Genomic DNA, 20,448 nt, shown 5'->3' with positions numbered 1-20,448 from the left:
TCATGAAAATGGAGTTGCAGGGCAAACACTGGGACAATTCACCAAGCAATGCTTCTCCTGGGACTCCAGAGGTCCTCATCCAGGGGCAGGGTCCCCAGGAGGCCTGCTTTACAAGCAGAGGGGCAACACTTTGGCAGCACAGACTCATGGACTGAATCCTTCAATATGCACTGAAAGATAAAGCTTTCACCTTCTTCTCAACTTCTTGTCTTGTTTGACTTGCTCAGTAAAGTACATGGGTACAGAAGGTCTTGGTCTCCATTGGTAATGGGCACAGACCTTCAAACACTGTCAACCACTTACGCTTAGGGAGAGATTGAAACTGTTCAACAGCAGAAGCACAACCAGGAAACCTTCTCGGTATGATGCTTAAATAGAATTATAGTTAGCTACTTTCCATTTTCTGAATACTATTTTCTTAAATCTGTATTTTTAACACACAAGATTTAGTGGAATAAAAATGGTCTTATTACAAGTTAACAGTGCAGGGAGCTGAAAGTAAACTAGCTGTTGACCAGTATATTTCAGTGCAGAGAGTTTGTAATGGAGAAGTTATCAGCATGTGAACTCTAATATTTCAATTTCCTGATTGTAAGCACTTTTTTCTGACTTCTTTAAAATTTTCTATTTTTGGATTTTGTGGGTTTTTTGTTAACTACGTCAGAGGAGATTGGGGAGAATGGAGTTATATTGCACTAGGATGCACGCAGTTCAAGAAATTGCTTAGACACTGTTGGGAAAATTCCTTTTGAACAATGCAAGAGAGGAGAATAGAATGAAAGAGAGCATGTAGGATGGAGCTTACAACAAATAATGAGAAGGAGAGTGCAGAGGGAACAGAGGAACGTAGACAAAAGGAAATGCCGGGAGGAAGACAGTTGTTGGAAGTGTAGGAACAGGGACAAAGAACAAGTGTAACAATGGACTATTTGTCAGGCAAGTGGGTATATCTCTCCATTAATGTACGGACATTTTCAAGGGCTGGTTTTCAAAAGGAAAAGTGCATTGAGTAATGAAAATGAAAAAGGAATGCACAAAGACTGAGGAACTTAGAGTCAATGAAGAGAAAAATAAAAGATAATAAAAAGATACTTATAGCAGAAAAAAGCATACTATTCTAATGGTGAGAGATTAGGATGTCTTAACGTACGATTTTCCAAAGACTAGTAAGCAAAGGGGAAAGCTGACACGATGTAATTGCTTATTTACTGACTTACTGCCTGTTACACCGCTGGTGTTTAGGGCAGCAATGAAGGTCCCCCATCTCTGGTGGTGTTCAGGGCTTCTCTCATTGTGTCAGCAGCTTCCCCTCAGTTTCCACTACTGTCAATCATGCAGATCCTGGGCGGATACTGTCGCACTCAGTTGCAGAAGGATTCTTCATTGTTTCTGTACCAATTTTGTTTGACCAGTCAAGGTTGTAGCCCTGATCTGACCCCCCAAACCTGGAGGACCAGTGGACCACTCTTAGTCTGTCTCTAGCCTTTGACCTGTTTGGCATGGGTGATCCTACCAACAGCCAAAGCATAAAGTCCTGACATGGCTCTGCAGATCATTAAGGCAAGCAAACCTCCAAACCATCGCAAGGTTATGGTCCTCTATAGGAGCTGCTTATTGTGGAAGGAATGATTACAAAGATAAAGAGGTTATTCTTCAGTTATATAGGTCTTGATGAGACCCTGTCCTCAGTTCTGTGTAAGGCATTGATGTCATGACTTAAGAAAGGATGTAAATGCATTGGAAGCAATTCAGAAATTCACTAGTCTAATTCAAGTAATGGACAGGAATCTTGTGAGGCATGGTTGGATGGGCAGAGCTTGTATCCTCTGGATTTCAGTAGAGAGAGAAGTGAATTAGATATTGAGTAATTTTCACAGGATGAATATAGAGAGGATGCTTCCTTTCATGGGAGAATCGAGAACTTGGTGTGGAGGTCACCTTATTTTAACAAGAGGTTGGCAAACTCAGAGAGATGAGGAGAAATTGTTTTCTCTCAGCTTTGTCAATGTTTGAAATTCTCTTCCTTGAAGAGACAGAGTTCTGGATTTTTTTAAAAGTTGGAGGGGTCAGCAGCTTGGTAATCAAGGAAAAGAAAGGCATCAGTGAATAGATGTAAATGTCTAGTTGAGATTCAGATCAGATTAGCTATGAATTTATTAAATGGTGGGGCAAGCCTGGGGCCGAATGATTGAATCTCAAAGCACATTGTGTGAATGTCAATAAAGTACTTACGAATTTTCAGTGCACAGAGTGCAAGTAGAGTATGGTGGCAAATTTACATAAACTTCAGGGAAGGAAATTATATCGAGATGCAAGGGAATGTCATCAAAACTATTAAGTCATTTTGTACAAAGTCAGAATGTACTCGAAATACTGGAAATACTCAGCAGGTTAGTGGAGAGGAAAAGAGTTTTAGTGTTACTTACCAATAACCGCTCATCAGCACTAGATAACAAATAAGCAAAAATAAATCAAAGCTGAAATTAAAAAAATATGTAATAAGCAATATTCATTTCTACTGGAAAAGTAGTCCTATCTTGTGGCTTTTTCACGCAGGCTCGAATGCGGGCATGTAACTTCATGCGGACAGCTTCGATTGTTCAGAGATGTTTTGGAGGGATATAGAGAAGAGTTAAATTGGAACATGGGAGGACTTAATTGGAAAGCCTTTAACAATAGGTTGGCGACTAAATGTATGATTAACCCGTCCTTGTGGTTTCCAATACAGGGGAGACACTGACTTTGTGCTGCTTGCTTATTTACATTATTACCGCTAGCAGCTTGTACAAATTCATTGTTTCATTAGTTACACACTTCTGCCACGGACACAAAACTATAGCTGGTTATCACCACTTGTTACTTGTTAGAAGAGACTGGGCCATTATAGACCTGGACCTGCTTGAGTTTGTTCCTCCAAGGCTACCTCCGATGAGTCAACAGCCTTCCACCAGTCATACTGCAGCCACTACAATCGTGTTACATAGGACACTGGAGCAGAAAGATACATGCGAAAGACATTCACAAGGGTCAGTAGTTGACCTGTCATAGGAAGGTGCTAACTTTGTGTTGTCTTTTATTTTGGCATTATGGCCCAAATCGTCACTGTGATCAGAAAATGAGGCAAGGAAGTTGCCCGTATGGTGAATTGTGGTTGAATCTACTGGCATTGCTATTGGAATTGTAGTTTGTAGATAATCTGATCAATCTGATCAAGGTTACCTCTTCCTTTGGCTCCTACTGCAACTCCCCCTTCTGCTCCTGCACCTCGTCTACCCTCTACAAGTCTGCTAGCTGGGGGTAAGACCTGTTGACAGAGCTTTCCCAGAGTCTATTAACAAGTTATAAAGAACCGTGTTTGCAGATTAGAGTAAGTTTCTCATCATGTCAGGAATCTGTTTATTTGACTGTCTCTTTTCTGATTATGGAGCTTACAGTGGATACTGAGGCAACGGGAAACCATTTCCAGAACTATTCAGCACATCGCAGAAACCAGCCTTCCTTCTACACTTCCAGTTGCCTTGGCAAAGCAGCCAGCATAATCAAAGATCCTGTCCATCCTGGACTTTCTCTCTTCTCCTTCCTCACAATGGGTAAATCTACTGACTCTCGCTGCTACTTTGACTATACCTCTTCCCACCCTGTCACTTGTAAAAATGCTATTCCCTCTTTCATTCCTCCACCTCCACCCTATCTGTTCTCAGGATGAAGCTTTCCATTGCAGGACATCTGAGATATCCTCCTTCTTCAAAGAACGGGGTTTTCCTTTCTCTACCGTTGATACTGTCCTCACCTGTATCTCCTCCATTTCCTGGACACCACCCTCATCCCATCTTCCCACTGCCAGAACGGGGATAGAGTTCCTCTTGTCCTTAACTACCACCCCACGAGCCTCCATATCCAGCACATCATTCCCTGCAACTGCTGCCATCTTCAATGGGATCCTACCACCAAGCACAACTTTCCCTTTCCCCCATTCTCAGCTTTCCACAGGGATCGCTTTCTCCATTCACCCCTTCCTACTGATCTCCCACTTCTCCTTGCAAGCAGAAGTGTTACAGCTGTGCCTTCACCTCCTCCCTGACCACCATTCAGGGCCCCAAGCCCTCCTTCTTGGAGAGGCAACAATTCCCCTGCAAGTCTGTCGGGGTCATCTACTGTATCTGGTGCAGCTGGTGTGGTGAGACCCAATGCTTTGTTGAGCTCCTTTGCTCTGTCTGCATCAGGCAGGATTTCCCAGTGGCCATCCATTTTAATTCCGCTCCCTATTCCCATTTTGACGTGTCAGTCTGCGGCCTCCTTTAGTGGCATGATGAGGCCACTCTCAGGTTGGAGGAGCAACAATTCATATTTCATCTGGGTACTGTCCAACCTGGTGACATGATCTTCAATTTCTCTGACCGGTAATTTCTCCCCTGCCCCTTTTCTCTTTTTCCATTTCAGCTCCCCTCTTACCCGTTCTCTTCTTACTTGCTTATTACCTCCCTCTGGTGCCCCTCCTCCTTCCCCTTCATGGTTCACTCTCCCCTCCTTTCAGATTCCTTTTTCTTCATCCCGTTACCTTTTTCATCTATCACCTTCCTTTCCAGTCCTGATAAATGGTCTCAACCTGAAATATCGACTGTTTATTCCTCTCCATAGATACTAAGCTCCTCCAGCATTGTGTGTGCGTGTTAGTCTAGATTTCCAGCATCTGCAGGATCTCTGTTTATCAGTTTCTGTCCTGGTGTTCTAAACTTACTGAAAGGTACTATTGTATGATAGAAACATGGAAATCTACAGCACATTACAGGCCCTTTGGCCCACAATGTTTTATCGACCATGTAACCTATTCTAGAAACTGCCCAGAATTTCCCTACCGCATAGCCCTTATGTTCCTAAGCTCCATGTACTTATCTAGGAGTCTCTTAAAAGACCCTATTGTGCCTGCCCCAATCACCATCACTGGCAGTGCATTCCACGCACCCACCACTCTGTGTGTGAAAACTTACCCCTGACATCCCCTCTATACCTACTTCCAAGCACCTTAAAACTATGCCCCCAGCCATTTCAGCCCTGGGAAAAAGCCTCTGTCTATCCACACGATCAATACCTCTCATCATCTTATACACTTCTATCAGGTCACCCCTCATCCTCCATCGCTCCAAGGAGAAAAGGCCAAGTTCACTCAACCTACTCTCATAAGGCATGCTCCCCAATCCAGGCAACGTCCTTGTAAATCTCCTGTTACGTACCCCGTAACTGGGTTGCCAAACCAGCAGAAATGGATCACTCAGTTGGAGTCTGGATTACTAGAACTAAGAAAGTTTTATTAAAGAAACAAGCAACACGGTAATCGAAAGGATAATAAATGCAACAGTTCAGCAATGATAACCACACATGTGCACAGAATTAAGATAACAGGATCAATCAAGCTCTCTCGTTGTCTAGGGATAAATGACCAATTTCAAAGTGACACAAAGTTCAGTCCAATTTAGTAGTTCAGTTCGCAGTAATCGTTGCCATGGCGATGGACAGCGTGGGGGGAGAGAGAGAGAGAACGGGAACGACTGATCATTCAGACACGGCTTCCACTCACAGACCGGCGAGATTGCTCATAAGCAGCTTTCCGGGCGGGTCCTTGGTGATGTCACCTGAGGTCACCGACTGTGACCCCTCCTCCAGATGCGGTCGATCCTCTGCAGTGAACTCGGCACCCAAGCAAGGGAGGACACACACCGGGTTCCCGCTGATCGTACCTTTCCACCCTGTGCGTTGTCCGGTACTTCCCACCGACTCGTGAGAGGCGCACCGCTTCCAGGGTCTCGTTACCTTGGGTGTCGTGTGTGTGTTGCCTTAGCGAACCTGTCCCTTTTTATCCCCCTGCTGGGGTATCGCCTGTCCATCACTTCAAACAGTTCAGGGTTCAAAGGGGGAGCCGCTCCAGACAGCTCTCTCTCCCGTCCCTTCATTACACATCTTCAGACGCTGCTCCATTGTTCCTTATCTCTCCTTCCCCTGAGGACAGGTGGCAGACCAACTGCTGATGTCACTGATGCTAACCCAGGCCAGCAAACATCTTAATTTTATGTGTATTCTCGTCACACTTCCCCCCCTTTAAGGATTTTTACCGGGAGGTAAAAATTACAAACATGAATACATTATTTGATACACACACAAACATACATCTTTATCAGCTATTTGGCTAATACAGAGAATTTGAAGCTGTCAACACCTTGACAGACAGTCAACGATCACATTTTCCGTGCCTTTTATATTTCTAATTTTTATATCAAATTCCTGTAGCATCAGACTCCAATTTAGCAATCTTCTGCTTTATCTTTCATAGTGGCCAAAAACACTAATGGGTTGTGGTCAGTGTAAATTACCAGTGGTTTCCGTGCCGGGCAAATATAAACTTCAAAATGTTGTAATGCTAGTATGATGGCCAGTAGCTCCTTTTCCACAGTGGAATAGTCCCTCTGATGGGTATTAAATTTCTTAGAAAAGTAAGCGACTGGGTGCTCAACCCCCTCTTTGTCTGTCTGCAACAGCACCGCCCCGGCAGCTTCGTCGCTAGCATCTGTTGCTAGTTAGAAGGGTTTTGAAAAATCAGGCGCATTTAGCACAGGATGGTGACACAGAATCGCCTTCAGACTCTCGAAGGCTTGTTGACAAAGGTCGTCCCACACAAACTTCGCATTCTTTGGCAAAAGCTTAGTGAGAGGGAGAGTAATATCCGCAAAGTTTTTGCAAAACTTCCTGTAGTACCCCACTATCCCCAAGAACCTTCTCAGGGCTCTCTTGTCTGTCGGGGTGGGGACCTCCGAGATAGACCGCACCTTAGCCTGCATCGGAGCCAGCTGCCCCTGTCCTACCACAAATCCCAGAGAAGTGACCTTCGCGTGGCCGAACTCACTTTTTGCGAGGTTAGCTCCCCCACCGCCACAATGTGCTCCTCCCACGTGTCACTCCAGACCACAACATCATGCACCGACCCTTTGCATCGCCTCGGGACATCGGGACATACACCTGTGTGCCGTTTAATTAACTTTATCAATGGCCCGCTTTGTTCGGGGGTTAGGTGAGAGACCTTGTCAGCAAGATTAGCCAGAACAATAGAGTTCTCCAATCGGGTCGGCACCATATTCACCTTTTCAAAATGGGTTTTTCCCGTCTCATTCGACTCCCCAGTCTCAGTAATTTCTGTGATAACACCAACCGGGTTTTCTTTCTGATCGTGGTAGGCTTTTAACATGTTAATGTGTACCAACTGTGTGGGTTTACGCCTGTCCGGCGTTTCGATAACATAGTTCAAAGGGTCTATCTTCTTAGTTACCTTGTACGGACCGTGGAATCTCGCCTAGGGGGTTGGCTACCACTGGGTACAGAACTAAGACCCAATCGCCCACTTGGAACTCTTTTTCGCGGGCACGCCTATCATACCATTTTTTCATTTTAGTCTGGGAGTCTCGCAGATTTTCTTTGGCAAGGTCACAGATCCTTTCCAGCCTCTCACGAAATTTTAAAACATAATCAATCACATTAATTTGAACTGCCGGACTGAACCATTGCTCTTTTAGTAAGGTCAGGAGTCCTCTGGGCCGATGACCAAAGACGAGCTCGAATGGGCTTAACCCCAATGACTCTTGAACCGTGTCCCTCACGGCAAATAACAGGAGGGGCAAAGCATCATCCCAGCTCCTAGCGTTTTCTTGACAGTAAATTTTAATCATTGTCTTTAAGGTGGCGTGGAATCGTTCCAACGCCCCTTGTGACTCAGGGTGGTACGCGGAGGCCAAAATCTGCTGTGCTCCCATCTCATCCAACATCCGTCGGAATGTGTGAGATGTGAAGACACTCCCCTGATCCGACTGGATTTCCCTGGGCAGCCCCACCGTAGTGAAAAATTTCACAAGCGCCTTTACCACAGCGGGCGCCTTCACGCTGGCCAGGGGCACAGCCTCCGGAAACCTGGTGGCGGCGCACATCATAGTCATCACATACTCCCGCCCACTCGCAGTTCTGGGCAGGGGACCGACAAAATCCACAATGACTCGGGAAAAAGGTTCCCCGAAAGCGGGTATCGGTCGAAGGGGCGCTTTAGGCAGGACCTGATTTGGCTTCCCTACCACCTGACATAAATGACATCCCTACAGTATTCAACAATATCTTTCCTCATGTTTGGCCAGTAAAAGTCCTTCATAATTCTGTCGACTGTCTTCCTCACCCCGAAATGTCCACCGAGGGGTACCTTGTGGTCCAGGTTAAAAATCTCGCCCCTATAAATCTTCGGCACTACCACCTGGTGTACAACTCCCCATTCCTCATCTGCCGGCACAGTAGGTGGTCTCCATTTCCTCATTAGTACTCCCTCCTTTACATAATAGCCTACTGGCTCCTTTTTTAATTCTGCCTCTGAGAGCTGTCTCTGCCAAATCCATCAGCTCCTCGTCCCACTCCTGTGCCTGTATAAGGTCCCCCCGGCTAATGCTAAGTCTGCCTCAGCTCCCTCACTCCCTCTTGTTTCATTTCGTTCCGTCTTTTCACTTTCTATCCCCCCCCCCCCCCGTACAAGGCTGGCAGAAACGTTTCAGCTAACTTTAAGTCGGCCTCTGCAGCTTTTCTCGTCATCCGCCTAGTTACTGCGCAAACGGGATAAACCTGCGAGTCCACGGGCGGGGCCTCCATGCTGGCAGGCTGACTTGTAAACCTCATGGCGGGGAACACAATTCCCCCCGCGGGGTCATTTCCGAGCAAGACTTCCAAGTCTTTCATCGATAATTCGGACCTCACCCCGATCGTGACTAGTCCAGAGACCAAGTTGCTTTGTAGGTGTATCTGGTGCAAAGGCACGGCTTCAGTCCCTTTTCCAATGCCCTTTATCACACTGACCTCCCCAGTCTCGGTCTCTGAGCTAAAGTCTAAAGCACTCTTCAGTATTAGTGACTGACACGCTCCCGTGTCTCTCCAGATCTGCACTGGAACTGGTTTTAACCCCTCCTTCACTGACACCAATCCGGCCGAGATAAACTTCTCGCGCCCTTCCTGAACTTTATCAGACCTCCTCTCCCTTGGCGGTGGGTTTGCCGGCTCAATACAGCCAGCCGGAACCCCCGTCTTTCCTTTCCTTGCGGCAAAGCACCTGGACGCAAAGTGTCCGACTTTCCCACAATTATAACAGACGACCCCAGGGGACTTCCTACCAGACTGCTCCCGGTCTACCTTATCCTTTTCACTAGCCGCCGGCTTACTTACTGACTTTTCTGGCGGACTCTCCCCGCCGTCCTGACGACCCTTTTGGTAGCCTTTACTCGGGGCAAACTTCATTTTATGCGTCAACACATACTCATCCGCTAACTTAGCAGTTGCGGCTAACGTGGCTGCCTCTTTCTCATCGAGGTAGGGTCTCATACCCTCAGGGACACAACCTTTAAACTGCTCAATCAGGATCAGCTGTAGCAGTCTGTCATAATCCCCCTCTACTCCCTTCGAGGCGCACCAACGCTCACAATATGTCTGCATCTCACGGGCAAACTCCAAATACGTGCGGTCCCACTGCTTCCTCGCATTCCGGAACCTCTGCCGGTATGCCTCCGGGACCAACTCATAAATCCTGAGGATGGCCTCTTTCACCACCTCATACCGCTGGGCATCTTCTGCAGACAAAGCGGAGTAAGCTTCTTGGGCTTTCCCTTTGTTTCTCCTCTCTCTCCAACTGTCTGTCCCTCTCTTTCTCCTCTCTCTCCCACTGTCTGTTCCTCTCTTTCTCTTCTCGCTCCAACTGTCGTACCCGGAACTCGTGATCGAGTCTCAGTTTTTCAAGCTGTACCTGTACCGCGTCTCCAGCAGGTTTTTCAATAGACACCACCCCCAGCTCGCCTTGGGGAAACACACGTTTAGATACATAGTGCTCTACAATAGCTCTGTGTATCTCCTCTCTCCTCATTGTCGACTTCACCTTAGCAAGATTCAACCGTTTGGCCACAGCTACCAATTCCGATTTCCTGGCATCCTCTAGTGCCTCCAAGGTCGGCGCCTTTATAAATTCCTCAGCCTCCATTTCTGCTGTTTGTCTTTTCTTTCTTTCGGGAATTTTAACCCAACCAATTTACTCCATCCCAAATTTAGCGTTCAAAATCCCAGATGAGCCCCCACTTATGTTACGTACCCTGTAACTTGGTTGCCAAACCAGCAGAAATGGATCACTCAGTTGGAGTCTGGATTACTAGAACTAAGAAAGTTTTATTAAAGAAACAAGCAACACAGTAATCGAAAGGATAATAAATGCAACAATTCAGCAATGATAACCACACATGTGCACAGAATTAAGATGACAGCATCAATCAAGCTCTATCGTTGTCTAGGGATAAATGACCAATTTCAAAGTGACACAAAGTTCAGTCCAATTTAGTAGTTCAGTTCGCAGTAATCGTTGCCATGGTGATGGACAGCGTGGGGGGAGAGAGAGAGAGAACAGGAATGACTGATCATTCAGACACGGCTTCCACTCACAGACCGGCGAGATTGCTCACAAGCAGCTTTCCGGGCGGGTCCTTGATGATGTCACCTGAGGTCACTGACTGTGACCCCTCCTCCAGATGCGGTCGATCCTCTGCAGTGAACTCGGCACCCAAGCAAGGGAGGACACACACCGGGTTCCCGCTGATCATACCTTTCCACCCTGTGTGTTGTCCGGTACTTCTCACCGACTCGTGAGAGGCGCACCGCTTCCAGGGTCTCGTTACCTTGGGTGTCGTGTGTGTTGCCTTAGCGAACCGGTCTCTTTTTATCCCCCTGCTGGGGTATCGCCTGTCTATCACTTCAAACAGTTCAGGGTTCAAAGGGGGAGCCACTCCAGACAGCTCTCTCTCCCGTCCCTTCATTACACATCTCCAGATCGCCTATCCATCACTTCAAATAGTTCAGGGTTCAAAGGGGGAGCCGCTCCAGACAGCTCTCTCTCCCGTCCCTTCATTACACATCTCCAGATCGCCTGTCCATTGTTCCTTATCTCTCCTTCCCCTGAGGACAGGTGGCAGACCAACTGCTGATGTCACTGATGCTAACCCAGGCCAGCAAACATCTTAGTTTTATGTGTATTCTCGTCACACTCCTCTGCACCCTTTCTATAATTTCCACATCCTTCCTATAGTGAGGTAACCAAAACTGAGCACAGTACTCCAAGTGGGGTCTATCTAAGATCTTATACAGCTGTAACAGTACCTCACGGCTCTGGAGCCCAGTCCCCATCACACCATACGTCTTCCTAACAACACTGTCAACCCTGTCAATGGACTCTTGACCTCATAATCTACCTCGTTATGACCTCCACTATACTTTCCCTGTACTGCAATTCTTCATTAAAATGGAGAGTGACATAGTTAATTCAGAAACAAAGGTTCTGAACTTAAAGATGGGTAACTTTGAAGGTATGAGATGTGAATTAGCTAAGATAGACTGGCAAATGACACAAAGGATTGACGGTGGATATGCAATGGCAAGCATTTAAAGGTTGCATGGATGAACTACAACAATTGTTCATCCCAGTTTGGCAAAAGAATAAATCAAGGAAGGTAGTGCACCCGTGGCTGACAAGGGAAATTAGGGATAGTATCAATTCCAAAGAAGAAGCATACAAATTAGCCAGAGAAAGTGGCTCACCTGAGGACTGGGAGAAATTCAGAGTTCAGCAGAGGAGGACAAAGGGCTTAATTAGGAAGGGGAAAAAAGATTATGAGAGAAAACTGGCATGGAACATAAAAACTGACTGTAAAAGCTTTTATAGATACGTAAAAAGGAAAAGACTGGTAAAGACAAATGTAGGTCCCCTACAGACAGAAACAGGTGAATTGATTATGGGGAGCAAGGACATGGCGGACCAATTGAATAATTACTTTGGTTCTGTCTTCACTAAGGAGGACATAAATAATCTTCCAGAAATAGTAGGGGACAGAGGGTCCAGTGAGATGGAGGAACTGAGCGAAATACATGTTAGTAGGGAAGTGGTGTTAGGTAAATTGAAGGGATTGAAGGCAGATAAATCCCCAGGGCCAGATGGTCTGCATCCTAGAGTGCTTAAGGAAGTAGCCCAAGAAATAGTGGGTGCATTAGTGATAATTTTTCAAAACTCGTTAGATTCTGGACTAGTTCCTGAGGATTGGAGGGTGGCTAATGTAACCCCACTTTTTAAAAAAGGAGGGAGAGAGAAACCGGGGAATTATAGACCGGTTAGCCTAACGTCGGTGGTGGGGAAACTGCTGGAGTCAGTTATCAAAGATGTGATAACAGCACATTTGGAAAGCGGTGAAATCATCGGACAAAGTCAGCATGGATTTGTGAAAGGAAAATCATGTCTGACGAATCTCATAGAATTTTTTGAGGATGTAACTAGTAGAGTGGATAGGGGAGAACCAGTGGATGTTGTATATTTGGATTTTCAAAAGGCTTTTGACAAGGTCCCACACAGAAGATTAGTGTGCAAACTTAAAGCACACAGTATTGGGGGTAAGGTATTGATGTGGATGGAGAATTGGTTAGCAGACAGGAAGCAAAGAGTGGGAATAAACGGGACCTTTTCAGAATGGCAGGCGGTGACTAGTGGGGTAACACAAGGCTCAGTGCTGGGACCCCAGTTGTTTACAATATATATTAATGACTTGGATGAGGGAATTAAATGCAGCATCTCCAAGTTTGCGGATGACACGAAGCTGGGTGGCAGTGTTAGCTGTGAGGAGGATGCTAGGAGGATGCAGAGTGACTTGGATAGGTTGAGTGAGTGGGCAAATTCATGGCAGGTGCAATTTAATGTGGATAAATGTGAAGTTATCCACTTTGGTGGCAAAAATAGGAAAACAGATTATTATCTGAATGGTGGCCGATTAGGAAAAGGGGAGGTGCAACGAGACCTGGGTGTCATTATACACCAGTCATTGAAAGTGGGCATGCAGGTACAGCGGGCAGTGAAAAAGGTGAATGGTATGCTGGCATTTATAGCGATAGGATTCGAGTACAGGAGCTGGGAGGTACTACTGCAGTTACACAAGGCCTTGGTGAGACCACACCTGGAGTATTGTGTGCAGTTTTGGTCCCCTAATCTGAGGAAAGACATCCTTGCCATAGAGGGAGTACAAAGAAGGTTCACCAGATTGATTCCTGGGATAGCAGGACTTTCATATGAAGAAAGACTGGATGAACTGGGCTTGTACTCGTTGGAATTTAGAAGATTGAGGGGGGATCTGATTGAAACGTATAAAATCCTAAGGGGATTGGACAGGCTAGATGCAGGAAGATTGTTTCCGATGTTGGGGAAGTCCAGAACAAGGGGTCACAGTTTGAGGATAAAGGGGAAGCCTTTTAGGACCGAGATTAGGAAAAACTTCTTCACACAGAGAGTGGTGAATCTGTGGAATTCTCTGCCACAGGAAACAGTTGAGGCCAGTTCATTGGCTATATTTAAGAGGGAGTTAGATATGGCCCTTGTGGCTACGGGGATCAAGGGGTATGGAGGGAAGGCTGGGGCGGTGTTCTGAGTTGGATGATCAGCCATGATCATAATAAATGGCGATGCAGGTTCGAAGGGCCGAATGGCCTACTCCTGCACCTATTTTCTATGTTTCTATGTTTATTCTGCACTCTGTTATTGTTTTATCTTACAATGCTCAGTTGTAAAAATTGATCTGTACAAACATTACGCACGACATGTCTTTCACCTAATTACATATGACAATAATAAACCAATTTACCAACCTGCCACTCCTTCAGTCAGAAATCTTTTAGGATTGCACTAGAGACTTCGAGGGTTAATGTTCTGCATTTCAACGAACTAGTGAGAAAAATAGTTTTGTTGTTGAACAAAGTTGAACACCTTCATAGTTTCTGAATATTGCAAACAATGTGGCTGGGCTGCCTCCTGAATTGGGCTCTGTAGTAATCGGGGTTAGAGCAGGTTCAACACAAAGATTAGAATTGGAAGTAAAAGTGAACACGGCCACTCTAGGCAGTGTTATCAAATTACAGCTGGAGATGATTTCAAGGGTTAAGGATTAACCTTATTCATGATATACAGTCACATGGATTAGGAGTTTGTTGTGGTGTGTTGGTGTGATATGTAACAGAAAAAACAACATTCAACAATCAGAAGGAATCATTAATTCTATAAAAAATTAGAGGCTAAACACAGATATGGAATAAAATGTACATAAATACAAACACCAGCATGTATTTATAATGTAAACAATTTTATAAAATGCGGTTTAAAGTGTTTATCGTGCAGTGATTGAGATAATAGACAGAGGAGGGTGTGATGGGCTAATTAGAATGGTTAATCAGATCATCTGTCTGAGGAAAGAAACTTTTAAAATGCCATGAATTTTTTGTTTTACTAGCCCCATAGAGCTTTCCAGACGGGAGCTTTTGGAACAGGCAGTTTGCAGGGTGGGTGGTGTCTGCAATGATTTTGCAGGGATGGTAGACTGCAGACAATGGCCTTTCCTGCTGAAAATCTGGCGAGAGATCCAAATGTTTTGGAAGAGCTCTCACTTACAGAGGGAGCAAGGTGGAGAATCAGTTCAGAACAGAGAGTGACACCTGTATAATAAATCTCATTATCCTTTTTATCTTCGGGAGCACCTGGCTCAGTCTTCCATCAGCTTTATTGTAATTGCCATGAAATTTTTGTTATGATGCACACCAACTGCACCAGCTTCTGGGGTTTATACGCTCTGACTCTCCGGAATATCAGTAACTGGCACGGCCCCTTTAAAGATTCAAGCCCATCCGCTAACTGGCGCCCATGTTTTGGCACCTGGATTTTAATATTTAAAGAGTATCTGAAGTGAGCTTCGGTGCTCAGCTGTCAGCTGTACTTTGATTCTTGTCTAGTGTCTAGTTTTAAACCTGTCCTCGTTTCAGTCTCGTATCCTGTCTCGATTCTAATTTCGGGTGCTCCCACACTTGGATCCTTGCCATTCTTGTATGACTGAGCCAGGACCCAGTAGGGGATTGGAGCCTCTTGTCAGCTGTGGCCAGCCATGGCGAGAAGTTTTCTAGACAGAGCCTGGAGATACACGACCTCCAGGTCGCCATGCACCGACTGCCGCAAGGAGGATGCCAGAGTCGATCAAGTGAGGCTGTCGGTAGCATTGTGGAGTCGGTCCATCTGCTGACCCCAGAGAGACTCGGCAGTGACCCAGGTACTTGCCAGGGCTTCCTCACTCAGTGTTCATCGGTGTTTGAACTCCAGCCCTCCCAGTCTCACGTGGAGCGCAGAAAGGTGGCCTTCATGATCTCCCTTTTGACTGGGAGGACCCTGGCCTGGGCCACTGCGCAGTGGGAATAGAGGTGGAAGATCAGCTCTGACTCGGCAGAATTCATGAATGCCATGGAGAGGGTGTTCCACCATCCCACCGGAACCAGCTAGGGAACAACCCGTCAACTGAAAATCCCTCCGCAGGAGCTGAGCCAGCATGTGATCACAACTGCCTTGGGTAGTCACCCTCTCGGATCTGGGCAGATCATAAAGGAGATGCTGGTTTTACAAATGAGGACGGGGGAACATGCAGAGGACATTAGTTTCCATATCATAGCCTCTCCTCACACACCTCTGACTGTCCAAAAATAACTCTTGACAGCACCCTTGGCTGTCCAAAAATAACTCTTCCATGAACTGGGAGGAAGGGAGGACCATCGGATAGTCAAGTCTGGGCAAGAGGGAAAGTTTTCAGTTTGGTGAGCCTTTCGATTCTCCCAAGACCGGAGGCCAATTTTTGCTTGGACTAACCTGAAGCCATTAGGAGATTCAGTCCTGCACCTAAGGGCAGGCATGCCGGCTCCAGTCATAAGGACCATGTGAGTCCCAACCCTGTCTAGTCAGAGGTGCACTGGAACTGGAAAGAAAGGGTCTCTAATTCAGGAGCAAGCCAAGAAAGCCACCAAGGAGATGCCAAAGAATTCTGGTGGCTTAGCAGCCAAGCCTAAGGGAAACAGTCACCAGGTCCTGTACAAGGGAAAGGCTCCTAGGCATTGATCCTTGAAACCTAGTCTCTAGTCCCAGGAGAACAAAGACTATTCGTAGCGCCTCATTGTCATTGTCTGAGGATACAGATGACAATTTCGACTCTGATTTGGTCAAGGTTCTGGAGATGGATAAGTACTCTGATTTGGACTCTGTTTTGACAAAAGATTCTAGTGAAACTATGAAGGAGGCTCTGAGGTCTGCCGAATTCCCCTGCCACCTAAGGAGCCTCAGGAGGCACCCTTGGAGGGATGTTCGGAGGCAGTTTCGGCACTCAAGCTGGTCAAAGTTCCCTGTGCCTACAAGGATTTGGAAAAGGTCTTCAGCGAGGGAAGGGCTTTGACTGTTCCACCACGTCAACCCTACGACTCATGTCACTGGTGACTCCGATAACCTTGTCAGTCTCGTGACACAAACCTGACTGGAGTGATTCCAGGAAAGGTGGGCACGACTTTGCAGGGATTAACACTTACAAGGACTTTGAAGAAGAAAGGGAGGTTTGGATAAGGCAGCAGGTTTTCAGGGATTGCGGGATTTCGGGTGTATTTTTGTTTAGGAGGGTCATAATGGTGGGGTGCTGATCGCGCCTGAGGAGGAAGTATATCAGGCTGGGAGGGGAAGTGGGATGGATAGTGCTGGAGTGGGAATCAGATGAAAGACAATGCACGATTGCAAGCACGCACAGTGCAATGAAAAGCCTGCATACAGCAGCATCGCAGGCAACGGCATCAGATAAGCAGCATTCACAGAAACATGAATTAGTCATGAATTATTTTTACAAGCAAGAACGCCATTACAGCAAAAAAAAAGGGGAAGTCCATCTTAGTGCGAGGGGACCAAAGTGGACATAGCGTTGCTAAAGTGTAGTGATTAGGGCTGTGCCAGTTGGTTCAAGCACCTCCTGCAGATACTAATGATGGTGGGGAGGGATGTGTTCCTGAGGTACTGGGCTGAGTTTTCTGCTCTCTCCAGCTTCTTATGTTCCTGCGCATTTGAACTGACATACCAGACCATGATGTAGCTAGTCAGGATAGTTTCAAAGGTACATCTGTTTCTCAGGGTATTCAACGCTTATTTAACCTCCTTTGAAGGTAGAAATGCGGACACACCTTTCAGGTGATTGCACCTATGTGTTGGACTTTGGGCAGATCATTGCCCGGGAATCTGAAGCTGCTGATTGAAGGGTGCATGGTGTGAGTGTCAGGCACTTCCTTAGCTCAACGTGTCCTTAAAGAGAGGAACTAGAGGAAGATGTGACTATGTGTGGATAGTCAGAGTCAGACACCTTTTCCCAGGGCTGAAATGGCTAGCACGAGGGGGTGCAGTTTTAAGGTGCTTGGAAGTAGGTACAGAGGAGATGTCAGGGGTAGGTTTTTTATACGGAGAGTGGTGAGTGCGTGGAATGGGCTGCCAGCAACGACAGTGGAGGCAGATACAATGGGGTCTTTTAAGAGACTCCTGGATAGGTACATGGAACTTAGAAAAATAGAGGCTATGGGTAACCGGAAGTAATTTCTAAAGTAAGGACATGCTGGGCACGGCATTGTGGGCTGAAAGGCCTGTATTGTGCTGTAGGTTTTCTATGTTTCTATCTTTCCGGAGTGGAAACGTCAAACACTAGACAACGTAGAGTAGCTTAGGGTGAGAGAGTGAAAGTTTAACGGAGGTGTGTGAGGTAAGTTTGTTTTACACAGACAGCGATAGGTAGCCGGAATGTGTTGCCAAGGGAGAGAACAGAAACAGTTAAAACTATAAATTTCAAGAGGCGTTGAGACAGATGTATGAACAGAGAATGGAAGGATATAGACCATATGCAGAAAGAAGGGGTTAGCTTCATTCGGTGTCATGGAGAGCACAGACATGTTGGGCCGAAAGACCTGCTCCTGTTCTGTATGTCTAGGTTTCCATGTAATGCTATGACAGGGGCAATATGACCTGGGGCTTGGGTAGTGTTCCTCAAACCAGGGGCTGCAATATTTTGCTCATGGTTGGTGGGGGGAGTTTTATCCTGGAGGCATCACACACCTCAACTGGTTAGCAATGACTTTGACTCATTCTCATCACTTCCCATACCAGGCCAACTGGTGATAATGCCGGGAGAGGCAGGAAATCCAACTCAACTTGTAACACTTAAACCAGCAAGTAACACACACACAATGCTGGAGGAACTCAGCAGGCCAGACAGCATCCGTGGAGAGGAATAAAGAGGCTGAAACATCTACTCTTTATTCCTCTCCATGGGTGCTGCCTGATCTCCGAGTTCGTTTGTGTGTGTTGCTCTGAATTTCCAGCATCTGCAGAATCTTTTGTGTTTAAATGAGCACCTCCTTGCAATACTTGGCAATCAAGCTCACACCATCCCACGAGGAAAACTTGGATCAGAGCTTCACTGTAGAACATAGAACATAGTATGGTACAGAAAATTGAGGTAGTAAATTGGATTAGACATTGGCTTTGCAGAAGAACCCAGAAAGTGGTAGTAGATGGTTGCCTCTCTTACTGCAGGCCTGTGACTAGTGTTGTGTCGCAGGGATCGACACTGAGTCTTGTTGTTTGTCATCTATATCAATGATCTGGATGACAGTGTGATTAACTCGATTAGCAAATTTACAGATAACTCCAAGATCTGGGGTGTAGTGGATAACGAGGAAGGCTAACAAAGCTTACAGTGGGATGAAGGCCAGTTGGAAAAAACGGCAGATGGAATTTAATGCATTGGATAATTTACAATGACCAGTTAACCTACCCACTACGTCTTTGGTCTCCGGAAGAAACTGGAGGACCTGGAGAAAACCCATACATTCCACGGGGAGGACATAAAGAAACTTCTTACAGAGGACGCCAGGACTGAATTCCTAACTCTGACACCCCAAGCTGTAATAATGTCGTTCTAACTGTACGCTACAGTGGCGTAAGATGTTGGTGAGGCCTAATTGTAGTGCTGTGTGCAGTTCTGGTTACCTACCTACAGGAAAGATATCAATAAGATAGAATGAGTGCAGGGAAAATTTACAAGGATGTTGCCAGGACTTGAGTTACAGGAAAAGGTTGAAAAGGATAAAACTTTATTCCCTGGCGCATCGGAGACTGAGGGGAGATTTGGTAGAAGTATACAAAAATATGAGGGGTAAATGCAAACAGGCTTTTTTTTCACTGAGGTTGGGTGAGACTAGAAATCGAGGTCATGGGTTAAGGGTGAAATGTGAAATGTATAATGGAACCTGAGGGGGGACTTCTTCGCTGAGAATGCGCTGTGGGTGTAGAATGAGCCTCCAGCAGAAGCGATGGATGTGGGTTTGATTTTAACATTTGGGAAATTCCGATAAGTACATGGGTGCAAGGGCTCTGGAGGTCCAAGTGAAAGTCGATTGGAGCAGGCAGCATAATAGTTCACCATGGGCTAGATGGGCCGAAGGACCTGTTTCTGTGCTGTAGTGCCCTATGACTCTACAACAGGCCCTCTGCCCACAATTTTACGCTGAGCTCAAGGTGGTAGTTAAACACCTAGCTAAATTAATCCCTTCTGCTTAAACAATGTCTGTATCCCTCCATTCTCTGCACAATCATGTGCCTACTTCAGAACCTCTTAAACATAATGATCAGATTTGCCTCCTGTGTCACCCCGGCAACACATTCCCAGCACCCACCATTGTCTGTGTGAAAATACTTGCTCACACAGCTCTTCTGAAATTTCTTCCTCCTCCCTTATCCACATGCCCTCTAGTATCCAGACATTTCAACCCTGGGAGAAGTACTAGCTATGTATCTATTATTTTTTTGGATTAGAAGTGTTTTCATATCTTAATATCTCTCTCACTGTAAACCATCCACTTCAAGGTTGATAATTATCACCTCAATACCTCAAAACATGTCCTCAACTTTGTTTGTGACTGTGGCAATGAAAAGGCCCTGTTGAAACCAGCAACAATATTGGTGCTTCTGTCTATTAATCAGTTCACCATGTTGAGAATATACATAAAAATAAATCATTTGAAGCAGTCGCCTAGGATATCAGAATAAAAATCTACCTGTGAAGGCCCGTCCGTGTGTGGGAGATTATCTCTCTCTCTCCATTCTAGTCATCCCAGCGCACAAGGTTACTGGGTATCATACTTTTGTTGTTGGAAATGCTTTGACAAAATGTCTCTTGTGATTTTTCATTTCATTTTAAAATCTTTTTATTAATATAATCTTCTACAGCTATAAAATAGAGATTCAGCAAATTAGTATATATATAATTAATAAAGCTAAAGAAAAAACCCATATATATGCTAATGGTAAAAAAAAATTATAAAAGAAAAAGAAGGAAAAAAGAAAACCCCAGCTAACTAAAAAAAAAACCCACTAGCTATAAAACAAAAGAAAGAGAAAAAAACCCATTAGGAACCAACTCCTGGAGTGATACATCTTACAATCATTTATATATATAAAGAAAAAGAAATCAACAACCACCAAAT

The sequence above is a fragment of the Mobula birostris genome, chromosome 31 (genome assembly GCF_030028105.1).
Source record: "Mobula birostris isolate sMobBir1 chromosome 31, sMobBir1.hap1, whole genome shotgun sequence".
Taxonomy (NCBI): Eukaryota; Metazoa; Chordata; class Chondrichthyes; order Myliobatiformes; family Myliobatidae; genus Mobula; species Mobula birostris.
This window is presented reverse-complemented; position numbering follows the sequence as displayed.